This window comes from Sarcophilus harrisii, chromosome 1, assembly GCF_902635505.1.
Source record: "Sarcophilus harrisii chromosome 1, mSarHar1.11, whole genome shotgun sequence".
NCBI lineage: Eukaryota > Metazoa > Chordata > Mammalia > Dasyuromorphia > Dasyuridae > Sarcophilus > Sarcophilus harrisii.
Window position 1 is genome coordinate 471,979,193 of NC_045426.1, and position 15,045 is coordinate 471,994,237.

The window sequence follows — 15,045 nt, forward strand, 5'->3', positions numbered from 1 at the left end:
TAAGAGACAAATCCAGCATTTTGTGCCCTGTACTCCAGCTTCTAAGTTTGCATTTTTTTTTAATTTTTTACCACTGCCTACCAAGGTAAGCAATGATATAAAGATATTTTACTTACCTAAGGGGAAGATCTAGTGTTGTTCTTCAGGTAGATTGTTAATTGTTCTGCAGTGAAATAGAGTAATTACATAATGGAAGGAAGCTAGGAGGCAAGGGAGCAAGAAAGGAAGGAAGAAGGGAGGGAAACATAAAATATCACATTGTTAACTCAGGGCCCTAAGTTACTTAGAAGCAAACTTCTGTCTGCCAATGCCTTCTACCACATCTTCTCATTGTAAAGCCAAAAAAACTCTAAATAAATGTGTCAATTTTTTTTCTTTATTCAATTTCATCTTATTATATTTTTCCTAATGCTGTAACCTATTTTTTTTTTACTCCTGACCCTGTTACCCATTATATTAGCCATTATTCTCTCCAAATCTATATCTATCATCTATAAGTTTTATAGACATGCTGACTAAGCCTAATTGAAATCATTGAGAAAACGGTTAAGTGGTTCATAGTCAAGCACAGATTCCTAAGGTATTCCAATATTGAAGTCCTATTAAACTGAGAGAGTTATTAATAAGAAAAAAAACTTTTTGAATCTGGTCATTCAAAAACTTTTAATCCATTTAAATGACCTATTATGTCCTTTACATCTCTTCCTCTAAATAGCACAAGATTTTTTTTTACTAAATATTTTGCTAAAATATAAACAATCCAGATCTTAAATTATATTGCAATGCCATATTTGTTTAAAAAAAACCCAATTTGGCCTTGAGTAAGAAATAGGTTTGATCATAGAAATTATAAAATACAAAATGTACAGAAGCAAGTTAACAGAGCTATCTACTGTTTGTTAAATTCAAAAATATTAGCTATTGGCTCAAGACTTCTTTAGTTGATTAAAAAACTGTTGGGAAAAATTGAAAGCAATTTGGAAAAATATTAGGTATAGAGCAATAGTTCAATATAACAAGAAAAGCTACAAATGAGTGCAAGTTTGAAATATAGTATGATATAAATAAATTAGAGAAGCATAAAACAAATTATCTGTCAAATACATGGATAGAGGAAGAGCTCATAACAATAACACAAAAAGATAAAAAAGTCCAGAGAAGGTAAAATGAAAAAGTCTGTTTACATAAAAGTAAAAAGTTTTGCACAACAGAAACAATATAACCAATATAATTAAACCAAAACCAATATAACTAAAGTTATAAGAGAAAGAAAAATATGGTTGGAAAAAATTCCATAACTTTCTCTGATAGAGTCTTATTTCTGAGATTTGTGGGGATTTAAGCCAATTTTTTAAAGATTAAGAGCAATTCCCCTAACTGACAAATAAGAGTTTATCAAAGGATAATTTTTAGGGAAAGAAATCCAAGCTATCAATAAGCATAAGAAAAATTCTGAAAATCACTATAATCAGAGAAATATAAATTAAAACAATACTGAGATACCACTTTATTTCAAATAGGCAAAGTTGACAAAAAAGATAATTGACAGATTTTAGATAAACTGTGAGGAAACAGGCATATAGAATTGGAAAGTTGTTCAACCATTCTGAGAAACAGTTCTGTACCATTTCTCTCCAAAGCTATCAACTGGATAATGCATAATCTTTGACCAAGAAGTATTACTCAATACTTATATATGGTCTATACCTCCAAAGAAATCAAAGGAAGAGGAAAAGGAACATTATGTATAAAAATATCTATAGCAGTTCTTGGGAGGGGCAGGGCAAAAATAAGAAACTGAGGAGGTGCCCATTAATTAGGAAAAAGCTGAGCAAGTTATGCCATCTGAATGTGACAGAATATTATTTTAATGAAAAAAATGAGAAAAAATATGTTTTCAGAAAAATCTGGAAGACTTGTACAAACTAATATAAAATAAATCATACAAAACCAGAAGATGTTTTTACAATAACCACAAAATTGCAAAGGGAAAAACTGTGAAAGATATAATACAGATCAATGCTATTGTCAACTTAATTACAGAGGATTTTTGATGAAAAAAAGCTATCCACAGATATAGTGCTGATAGCTAAATCAGGTAAGATGAAAACACAGAAAGAAAATTATAGACCAATGTTCCTAGTGAAGATTGATGCAAACAAATCTTAAATAAAATATTAGCAATGAGATTACAGAAAGTCATCCCCAAGATAATACACTATGACCAAATAGGATTTATTCCAGGAATGCAGGACTGGTTCAATATTAGGAAAACTGTTAGCACAATTGACTGTATCAATAACCAAGGTAACAAAAATCATATTATTATCTCAATAGATGCAGAAAAAGTAGTTGTGAAATCCAACACCCATTCCCATTAAAACCACTAGAGAGTATAGGAATAAATGGACCTTTTCTTATTAGAAATCTGATGAGATGATTGATGCCAGTTCCAATGTACTTGTGATGAACATCCAAAGACAGGACTGTGGGAATTGAATGTGGATCACAACAGAACACTCTCATTCTTTTTGATGTTGTTCACATGCATTTTGTTTTCTTACTCATTTTCTTTTCTTTTTGATCTGATTTTTCTTGTGCAAAAAGAGAATTGTATAAATAAGTTAATACATATTGGATTAAACATATAGTTTAACATGTATAATCATACATTGGATTGCTGACCTTCTAAGAGAGTAAGGGGGGGAAGGAGGGGAAAATCTGAAAAACAAGGCTAAGCAAAGGTCAATGCTGAAAAATTATCTGTACATATGATTTGAAAATAAAATTAAAAAATTTAAAAAATAAATCCTTCTGGCCCTGGAGTTTTTTTTTCTTAATTGATTATTCTATTTCTTTTTCTAAAATGGGACAATTTAAATAATTTATTTTCTCTTCTGTTAATCTGGGCAATCTATATTTTAGAAAATATACCTCCATTTCACTTAGATTATCAAATTTATTGACATAAAGTTGGGCAAAATTTTTGTAGCGGTTCCATGAACTGCTGAACAAAAAGCACACTCCTTTCTGTCTCTATTCAATGTTCTCCAAATATCTATCATACCTAAATTTTCTAAATTTATTTCATTACTTGCTTATTTATTTTTGTGGTTCAATTTATATAGTACTGAGGGAACAAGGTTGAGGTCCCCCACTAGTGTAGTTTGGCTTCTCTCTTAATGTCTCCCTCTAAGAATTTGGATGCTATACCACTTGATGCATACACATTTAGAACTGATATTGCTTCATTATCTTTAGGACCTTTTAGCAAGATATAGTTTCCTTCCTTATTTCTTTTAATTAGATCTAATGTTGCTTTTGTTTGCTATGAAATCAGGATTGCTACCCTTCCTTTTTTTTTTTTTTTAACTTCACTTGAAGCATAATAGAATCTGCACCAGCCTTTTACCTTTACTCTGTATGTATCACTCTGCTTTAAATGGATTTCTTGTAAACAACATATTGTAGATTCTGGCTTTTATTTCAATCTGCTATTCATTTCTTTTTTATAGGAGAGTTCATCATATTCACTTCACAGTTAAAATAATTAATTCTGTATTTTGTGCCATCTTATTTACCTCACTTTATGTTTTTCTCTTTACTTTCCCTCTTCTCTTTTCCCCCAGTTTTTGGCTTCTAACCACCACTTCCCTCCAACAGTTCTCCCCTTTTAGAGCACTTCCCCTTTCTTACCCCTTCTTTCCCCTATTACTTCTTTCCCCTATTACTTCTGTTTTCCATTCTATTAGCCTTCCCCTTTATTTTCCCCTTTGTCCTCCTACTTCCCTTTAAGTTGAGACAAGTTTTTCTATGAAACCAAATATGTCTGATTTTTCTCTTTGAGCCAAATCTGTTGAGAGTAATATTCACACATTGTTCATCCCCCTCCCTCCTTTCCCTCAATTATGATAGATTTTTTTTTGCCTCTTCATGAGATGTAATTTCATTCATTTTACCTCAGTTTCCCTCTTTTCCCAGTACATTTCCCTTTCAATGTTTGGTTTCTTTTTCATATAATCACAATAAAATCAAATTATATTCATACTCTCTCGAGTTCTGCCTTTGGAGATAAACTTTTTGTTCAGCTCTGGTCTTTTCATCAGAAATAAGTGAAAGTAACCTGCCATTGAATGTCCAACTTCTTTCTGGAAAGATAATGTTAAAGTTAGCTGGATAGTTTATTCTTGGCTGTAATCCAAGTTCCTTTGCCTTTCAGAATATCAGATTCCAGGCCCTTTGATACTTTAATGTAGAAGATGCAAGGTCCTCAGTAATCCTGTTTGTGATTCCTAGATAGTTGAATTTTTTTCCCCTGGCTGCTTGCAATATTTTTTTTTCTTGATCCAATAATTCTGAAAATTTTCCTACAATATTCATTGGAGTTTTTGGGGTCTCTTTCAGAAGGTGAATTGGTGAATCTTTTCAATAGCTACTTCACCTTCTGGTTCTAGTACATCAGGACAGTTTTCCTTGATGACTTCCTTAAAGATGAAGTCTAGGCTCTTTTCATCATGGTTTTCAGGAAGTCCAATAATCCTTAGAATGTCTCTACTGATCTGTTTTTCAGGCCATTGTTTGAGATATTTCACATTTTATTCTATTTTTTTCTTTTCTTTCTTTCTTTTTTTTTTTTTTTTTTTTTTGGTGTTGTATGGCAGATTCTTGAAGACTTATTGAATCATTCACTTCCAATTGTTCAATGCTAATTTTTATTGCATTATTTTCTTTAGTTACCTTTTTTTTAGCTCCTTTTGTATTTGGCCAATTACATTTTTTTAATGAGTTGTTTTGTTCATTTCATTTTTTCCCATTTCACAAATTCTGTTTTTCTATGAATGGATTTCTTTTTCATATTTATTTTCTAAGGAGTTAAATGCTTTTTCCAATTCATTAAATCTATTTTTAGGGAGTTACATGTTTTCTTATTTCATCACACCTCTTTTTAAAGTGTTTGTTCAGATAATTTCTGTTTTTCTTTTCCTTCCCTCTTGCAAAGATCTCATTTCTTTTCCCCTTTTTTTCTTCTAAATCTCTTTTAAGATCCTTTTTGAAATCTTCCAAGAAAGCCTTGTGATATGGGGAGCAGCTCATATTTCCCTTTGGGGCTTCATCTAAAGTTGATTTGCTTTTAGGAACCTCAGAGTTTGAGGTCTGTTTTCTCTCTCCATAAAAACTGTCTATGGTCAGAGTTCATTTTGCTTTTTTGCTCATTTTATTTCAAGCATTGAGGTCTACACTTAGGGCTAAGGGGCAACAGCTGCTTTAGTTTGCTTTGGGGCAGTTTTGCTGACTTCCAGCGCTAGGTAAATGTGGCCAGGTCCCACCTTCTTCTGCAGTTTAGTGGGTTATGGTTTGCCTTTTGTATTTGCTTTGTTATTTAACAGCAAATCTGCTAAAACTACATGCTTGCAAATAGGACAGAGTAGCCTAAGAGCTTCACAGACAATTCTCCAGATGAGTGGACTCCTTATTGCTCTGGTACCTTGCCTGTGCTCCTTCCCTCTCTATTCTGTGGTCTGAGCTGGCAGACTGTCCCCCTGCCTGATTGAAACAGACCTCTTCTGAAGTTCTTCGAAAGTATCTTCTGGAAATATGTTGTACTCCAAATATTTGTGAGTTCTACTAAATTAAACCCATTTCAGAAGCTTAAGCTATTAATTTGAGAGAAGGTCGGAGGAGGTCACAGAAAGCTTTGTCTGCTGTCCACCATTGTGGCTCCACCCCCTTCTAGTTATTTTCTAGGACCAGCCCAGATTGCTTACTTCCCTCCTATTCTTTTCAATGTATTTCCCTTTTGATTAAATATTTGAGACAGGAGGGAAGCATATTCAAACCTGTCTTTGTTAGGTAAAGTTCATTAATGACTCAGAGCACTTCACTAACATATTTAAAGCTATAGTTTAGAACTTTAAAACTGATACCCACACATCGTCTTCTAAGTAAAATATTCAGTTTTCCAAATAGCTTTTCTTTCTGACTTTATTAGGATAGAGTAATGAGAAAATCACCATATAGCTTTCTTTTTTTTTCTTTTTCTTTTTCTTTTTATTGGCCTACCTTTTTATTATCACTGGTGGTACTTTCTGAGGCTCTTTCAGTAGTATCACCTATTCCCATACTGAATTACTAAAAGAGGATAGTATTTATTTGTTTTGACAAATATGAAAAGGTTCTATTACTCTGGGAAAACATTTTACTTTTTCTTGTTATCAGGCCACCTGCCTCATTGTTCTTCAGGATAGAGTCAATAGGCCACTAAAAATTCTTTTCTTCTTCTGTACCTTACTGATCAAACTTTTTTTCATTATAACTTGATAAGAAGCTTCTTCCTCAAAGTATCCTATTCTCTCTTACTCAGGATGAATTTTTTTAAAGCATTCCACAAGCAAGATTATCTCTGTTTTATTTACTTATTTAATTAAAGCTTTTTTATTTTCAAAACATATGTATAGATAATATTCAACATTCACCCTTTCAAAACTTTGTGTTCCAAATTTTTTCTCCCTCCCTTCCCCCAATCTCTCCCATAGATGGCAAGTAATACAATGTATGTTAAACATGTGCAATTCTTCTATACATATTTCCGCAATCATCATGCTACACAAGAAAAATCAGACTAAAAAGGGAAGAAAAAATCAGAAAGATAACAAAATGCAGGCAAACAACAAAAAATAGTGAAAATATTATGTTGTGATCCACACTCAGTCCCCATAGTCCTCTTGGTGCAGATGTCTCTTTTCATCACAAATCCATTGGAAATGGCCTGAGTCACCTTGAAAAGAACATGCCATCAGAAGTGATCATTGTATAGTCTTCTTCTTGCCATGTATAATGATATCCTGATTCTGCTCATTTCATTTAGCATCAGTTCATATAAGTCTCTCCAACGTTCTCTAAAATCATCTTTCTGATCAATGTTTATAGAACAATAATATCCATAATATTCATCTACAAAACTTATTCAGCCATTCTCCAACTGATGGCCATTCACTCAATTTCCAGTTTTTTGCCTCTACATAAAGGGCTGCCCCAAACATTATTGCACATAAAAGTCACTTTCCCTCCTTTATGATCTCTTTAGGATACAAGTCCAGGATAAATACTACTGAATCAAAAGGTATGCACATTTTGATAGTCCTTTGGGTATTGTTTGAAATTACTGTCCAGAATGTCTGCATAAGGTCACATCTTGTTCAACAATGTATTAATGTCTCAGTTTTCCCACATTCTCTCCAACATTAATCATTATTTTTTTCCTGTCATCTTAGCCAATCTGAGAGGTGTGCAATGATACTTCAGAGTTGTCTTAATTTGCATTTCTCTGATCATTATTGATCACAGCATTTTTCATATAACAATAAATGGTTTTAATTTCTCTATCTAAAAATTGTTCATATCCTTTAACGATTTATTAGTTGAAGAATGGCTTCAATTCTTATACATTTGAGTCAATCAATTCTCTGTATATTTTAGAAATATATATTTCTAAATATATTTCTGAATAAAGAGATCTTTATTCAGAAACCTTGAATGTAATTTTTCCCCCTAGGTTTATTGCTTCCCTTCATTCATTTTATTTGTAAATAAAACAAAACTTTTAACCTTAACATAATCAAAATTATGCATGTTGCATTCCATTTGGCCACAAATTCCTTCCTTCTACATAGATCTGAGAGGTATATTATCTGTTATTCTTCTAATTTCCTTATAGTATCACTCATTATGTCTAAATCATGAACCCATTTTAACCTCATCTTGGTATATGGTGTTTGTTAGGTGTTGGTAAATATCTAGTTTCTGCCATTGTAATTTCCAATTTTCCTAGCACTAAATGTCAAATAATGAGTTCTTATCCAAGAAGCTAGTGTCTTTGTGTTTATCAAATATTAGATTACTATTATCATTGACTATTGTGTCTTGCAAACCTAATCTATTTCACTGATCAGCTACTTGGTTTTTTGGCCAGTATAAAATGGTTTTGATGACTGCTGCTTTATAAATAGTTTTAAGTCTGGTACAACTAGGCTTCCTTCTTTGCATTTTTTCCCATTAATTCTCATGAAATTCTTGAACTTTTGTTCTTCCAGGGGAACTTTGCTTATTATTACTATTTCTATAAAATAATTTCTTGGGAGGTTGATTTGTATGACACTGAATAAGCCGATTAATTTAAGCAGTATTGTCATTTTTATTATATAAGCTTGTCCTATCCATGAGTACTTGATATTTTTTCAATTTATTAGATCTGACATTATTTGTTTGAAAAATGTTTTGTAATTTTGTTCATATTATTCCAAACTTTGCCTTGGCAGGTAGAATCTCAAGTATTTTATATTCTCTCCAGTTATTTTAAATGGAATTTCTCTTTATATTTCTTGCTGCTGGACTTTGTTAGTAACATATAAAAATGCTGATAATTTATGTGGATTTATTTTGTATCCTATAGCTTTGCTAAAACTGTGAATTGTTTCTAGTAGTTTTTTGTTGATTCTCTAGGATTCTCTAAGTAGACCATCATACCATGTGCAAAGAGTGATAATTTGGTTACATCATTACCTACTGTAATTCCTTTAATTTACATTTCTTCTTCTAAAGTCTATATTTCTAATACAATATAGAATAGTAATGGAGATAATGGACAACCTTGTTTCACTCCTGATTTTACTGAAAATGATTCTAGGGGGGCGGAGCCAAGATGGCAGAGAAGACACACGCGACTTTCTAACCTCTTCTCTTACCCTCTTTATCAATATTATATCGAGCCTCAAAAATAGTCTTGACTGCTACAATTCGTAAAGATAAGAAGTAGAACAACTCACCTGCCGAAGAAAATCTGCAGTCTCGCCAAAAAAAGGTTGGTTCCGGGGCCAGGGGGGAGATCGGCACAGACAGGGAGAGAAATTAGGTTCCAAGGAGAGTCTCAAACGGAGGGTGAAAGCACAGATCTCAGCAAAAGCACACAGCCCCAACCCACAGTAAGGGGGTTTTCCTTGGGCAGCGGGATCCTGCAGAGGAGACCTGGGTTAGCCTAATCGCCAGGGGGAGCTCAGCTTGGGCCAAGAGCTTTCCAGGGCGAGGATTGGGCAGAGAACTGGGGGAAAGTTCCAGGGGTCTGAGGTCTGCCCAGCTTACCACGTCCCACAAAGGCCCGGCCTGGGCAGTGACACTTTCACCACTTAGTTCTAGCCAAAGGCAACGCAATCCACCATCCCTACTGCCTTGATAGCTGGGGGGAATCCACCTCCTGGGGAAGGGAAAATCCCAAGCACTCCCTACCCTCCTGGGGGCTGGAACCCCTGCCTGGGAGACCCACCCAAAGGCAAAACAAATAAAAAGAGAAAGAACGATCCGTTTTGAAAAAAGAAGGTCACAAACCTGAAGAACCCTCGGAAAAAAACACGACTGTCCTCCTTACATAATGCCTCAGAAGAGACCTTAAAAAGTCTCAAAGAGAAAAAGATAAATGGGGAAAGGAAAGAGAAGTTTTAAAGAGAGAAAAAACTTCCAAATCTTGAAAAGTTAAAAACAGAAGTAAATTTGAATTGGAAAAAATAAAAAAACACAGGAGTAAGAATTCGGAATTGGGAAAAAAAAATTCCTAGAAAGTAGGATCCGGGAATTGAAAAGACAAAGAACACGAAAAGAAAGAGGATCGGTGAATTGGAAAAGAAAAAATTCATAAAAAAAAAAATTAGTGAAATGGAAAAAAATTCCACAACCAAACAATACACAAAACTAATTGACATATACAGAAAGAAAAAAAGAAAAAAATTTTTTAAAAAAAGGAACAAATTGAAACAATGATGCATTGAAAGCAAGAATCGTCAAGCAAAACAAAAAATGACAAACTGAAAACCATGAATTATCTACAAAACGACAGACTTTGGAAATAGATCTAGAAGAGATAACGAGGTTATTGGGACTTGAAAACAGATGAAAAAAAAGAGCCTGAATATTTTACAAGAAATCATCAAAGAGAACGCCCGATGGAAAGAATCAGAATAAAATAGGCATTGAAAGAATTCATCGAACACCTTCTGAAAGAAACCCTAAAATAAAAACCCGGAATATTTGGTAAAAATTTAGAACTATCAGATTAAGGAAAAAATTTCAACAGCCAAAAACCATTTAAATACTGAGTTACAATAAGGATCACCCAAGATCTGGCCCTCTACATTAAAGGAAAGAAGGGCCGGAAATGATATTCCGAAAGGCACAAGAACCTGATGCAGCCAAGAATCACCCAGTTAGCATTTTCTTCCAGGGAAGAAATGGAATAATGAAACAAATGAATTCCATTTGTTTCGAAAAAACCGAATTAAAAAATTTGATTCCAAGAATAGAACTCAAGAGAGCAGAAAAGGTAAAAAACCTTTGAGAATTGTTTTTGTTGTGGATATACAAAAAAAAAAATAGAAAATTTAGATGAATAACAAAAAAAGGGAATAGATATGGAAAAGGGATGATGGAGAATAAGGGAAGGAGGGATAAAAAGAGGGAAACCAATCCCACAAAAGGCAAGGAAACTTATCATATCTGAGGGAATTTAGAGAGGGGAGGAACAGTGGAATCTTACCCATCAGAGTTGGCCAAAGAAAAATTTGACATTTGTTTTAGAGAAAATTCTCCCCCATTAAAAGGGGGAGAGGAAAAGGGAAAAGGGAGAATAAGGTAAGGAAGGGGAAAGACCAAAAGGGGGAGGGAGGATTAAAAGAGGATAAGTATCGAGATAAAGAGGGGAAAAGTTTGGGGGAAAGAGGGTTGGGGAGGCAAAGAATAAGTAAAGACAATTGGGGTTATTAGGATCAGGAAATACAGATTTATTAATTTAACGTAAAATTGAATGGGATGAACTCCCCATAAAGAGGAGGCAGATAGCAACTGTTAAAGTCAGAACCCACAATAGGAAAGAAACACATTTAAAGCAGGGGGGATAATATAGAGTAAAGGTGGCTGGAAAAATCTATTATGCTTCAGGTGAAGTCAAAGAGCAGGGGCATCCTTGTCTCAGATCCAAAGTAAAATTGATCTAATTAAAAGAGATAAGGAAGGAAACTTAATCCCAAGGGTAGCATAAACAACGAAGCAATATCAATATTAAACATATATGCACCAAGTGGGGCACTCAGCTTCCAAAAAAGTTAAGAGAGTTGCAAGAAGAAATAGACAACAAACGTAATTAGAGAATCTCAACCTTGCACCCCGAAAGACAAACAAACCACAAAACAAATAAGAAAGAAATTAAAGAAGAAAAGAATATTAAAAAAATTAGGTAGGGATCTTTGGAGAAAATTGAATGGAGATAGAAGGGAATATACTTTTCTAGCAGTTCATGGAACCTATTCAAAATTGACCATATATTAGGACATAAAGACCTAAAATTAAATGCAAGAAAGAAAATAGTAAATGCTTTCTTTTGATCATGATGCAAAAAACTAATTCAAAAAAAAATTAGGGGAAATAGACCAAAAGTAATTGAAACAAACAATCTCATCTAAAGAAAGGGAAGCAGCAAATTTAATACAATTAATAATTTCACTAAGATAATGACAATGATGAGACATCAACCAAAATTTGTGGGATGCAGCCAAAGCGGAAGAGGGAATTTTTATATCCTTAGAGGCTTACTTGAATAAAACAGAGAAAAAAGATTAATGAATTGGGTTGCAACAAAAAACTAAAAAAACCAAATTAAAACCCCAATCAAATACTAAATTGCAAATTAAAAGGAGAAATTAAAAATATTAAAGTAAAAACTATTGAACAATTAAAAAAACAAGAGTTGGTTCTATGAAAAAGCCAAAAAAATAGATAAGCCTTGGAAATCTGATTAGAAAAAGGAGGAGGAAATGAAATTAGTCTTAAAAATGAAAAAGAACTTTCCACCAAGGAAAAGGAAATTAGAGAAAAATATAGCTCAACTTTATGCCAAAAATTGAAACCAAGAAAGGAGACACCTCCAAAAATGACTTCCCAGACTAACAGAGGAGGAAGTAATTGCTTGAATAGTCCCCGAAAAAGAAATAGAAAGGCAATTAAAAACTCCCAAGAAAAACCCCAGGACCAGATGGATTTAATGTGAATTTTACCAAATTTAAAGAACAATTGGCCCCAATGCAAAATTTTTGAAAAATAGGGAATGAAGGACCTACCAAATTCTTCATGACACAGACATGGTCTGATACCAAACAAGGTAGGCTGAAACAGAGAAAGAAAATTATAGACCAATCTCCTAATGAATATTGATGCTAAAAATTTAAATAAGATATTAGCAAAAAGACAAGAAAATCATCTCCAAGATAATACACTATGACGAGGATTTATACCAGGAATGCAGGCTGGTTCAATATTAGGAAAACTATCAATATAATTGGCCATGTTAAAAAAAACAAAAAACCAATGATCATCTAATAGATGCAGAAAAAGCATTTGATAAAATCCAACATCCATTCCATTAAAAACACTTGAGAGATAGGAATAAATGGTTTTTCCTAAAATAATCAAAGCACATTTAAAACCATCGTAAGCATCATATTGATGGAGACAAACTGCAACCATTCCCAATAAGATCTGGGAGGAAACAAGGTTCCCACTATCACCGTTACTATTTAATAGTATTAAAACGCTAGCTAAGTAAGAGCTGAGAAAGAGAAAAAGGAATTAGAATAGGCAATGAGGGAAATTATCCTTGCCGATGACAGATGGTATACTTAGAGAACCCCAGAGATTCTGCAAAGTTTTAGAAAATAATCCAAACTTTAAAAAGTTTTGGGTTATAAATAAACCCCAATAAGTCATCAGATTCTTATATATCACAATAAAATCCAACAGTCAAAGTTAAAAGAGAAATTCCATTTAAAGTAACTCGATAATATAAAATATTTAGGAATCATCGCCAAGGGAAAACGAAACTTTAGAGCAAAAAGACCACCTTTCACACTAATTAAGTCTGATCTAACCAATTGAAAAATATTAAATGCCTTTGGGTAGGGCAGCAAATAAATAAAGATGACAAAATACCTAAACTAATCTATTTATTTAGGCATACCAATCAGACCCCAAAACATTTAATGACCTAGAAAAATAAAAAAAGTTCATGGAAAACAAAAAGGTCAAGAATTTCAAGGAATTAAGAAAAAAATAAATGAAGGTGGCTTATTACCAGATCTAAAATTATATTATAGAGCAGCAGTTACCAAAACCATTTGGATTCAAGGAATAATTAGTTGATCAGTGGAATGATTGGGTTTAGGGATAAAAAGTCAACAAATAAAACTGTTTTGAAAACCCAAAGATCCCAGCTTTGGGATAAGAACTTACGTTTGATAAAATTGTAAAATTGGAAACCAATATGGCAGAAACTAGGGAATCCATACTTAACGCGACACCGTAAGGTCAAAATGGGTTCATGACCTAGGCATAAAGAATGAAATTATTAATAAATTAGAGGAACATAGGATAGTTTACCTCTCAGACCTGTGGAAGGGGAAGGTCTTTATGACCAAAGCAGAACTAGAGATCATTACTGATCACAAAATAGAAAATTTCGATTATACCAAACTGAAAAGTTTTTGTACAAACAAAACTAATGCAGACAAGATTAGAAGGGAAGCAATAAACTGGGAAAATATTTTTACAGTCAAAGGTTCTGATAAAGGCCTCATTTCCAAAATATATAGAGAATTAACTCTAATTTATAAAAAATCAAGCCATTCTCCAATTGAAAAATGGTCAAAGGATATGAACAGACAATTCTCAGATGAAGAAATTGAAACTATTTCTAGTCATATGAAAAGATGCTCCAAGTCATTATTAATCAGAGAAATGCAAATTAAGACAACTCTAAGATACCACTACACACCTGTCAGATTGGCTAAGATGACAGGAAAAAATAATGATGATTGTTGGAGGGGATGCGGGAAAACTGGGACATTGATGCATTGTTGGTGGAGTTGTGAACGAATCCAACCATTTTGGAGAGTAGTTTGGAACTATGCTCAAAAAGTTATCAAACTGTGCATACCCTTTGATCCAGCAGTGTTACTACTGGGATTATATCCCAAAGAGATTATAAAGAAGGGAAAGGGACCTGTATGTGCACGAATGTTTGTGGCAGCCCTTTTTGTAGTGGCTAGAAACTGGAAACTGAATGGATGTCCATCAGTTGGAGAATGGCTGAATAAATTGTGGTATATGAAAATTATGGAATATTACTGTTCTGTAAGAAATGACCAACAGGATGATTTCAGAAAGGCCTGGAGAGACTTACACGAACTGATGCTGAGTGAAATGAGCAGGACCAGGAGATCATTATATACTTCAACAACAATACTATATGATGACCAGTTCTGATGGACCAGGCCATCCTCAGCAACGAGATCAACCAAATCATTTCTAATGGAGCAGTAATGAACTGAACTAGCCTATACCCAGAAAAAGAACTCTGGGAGATGACTAAAAACCATTACATTGAATTCCCAATCCCTATATTTATGCACACCTGCATTTTTGATTTCCTTCACAAGCTAATTGTACAATAATTCAGAGTCTGATTCTTTTTGTACAGCAAAATAATGTTTTGGTCATGTATACTTATTGTGTATCTAATTTATATTTTAATATATTTAACATCTACTGGTCATCCTGCCATTTAGGGGAGGGGGTGGGGGGTAAGAGGTGAAAAATTGGAACAAGAGGTTTGGCAAGTGTTAATGCTGTAAAGTTACCCATGTATATATCCTGTAAATAAAAGGCTATTAAATTTAAAAAAAAAAAAAAAAAAAAAAGAAAATGATTCTAGTTTATCCCTATTACATATGATGATTGCTGATGTTTTAAATAGATGCTACTAGTCATTTTAAGGAAAAATCCATTTATTCCTATATTATCTGATGTTTTTAATAGGAATGGGTGGGGGCAGAGCCAAGATGGTGGAGAGGATACACACTTATTTCTAAACTTCTCTTTGGACCTTCAACTAATTTCTAAAATTAGCCTCTGAATTATGGTAAAATCCATGAATATTGGGAGTGAAGCAAATTA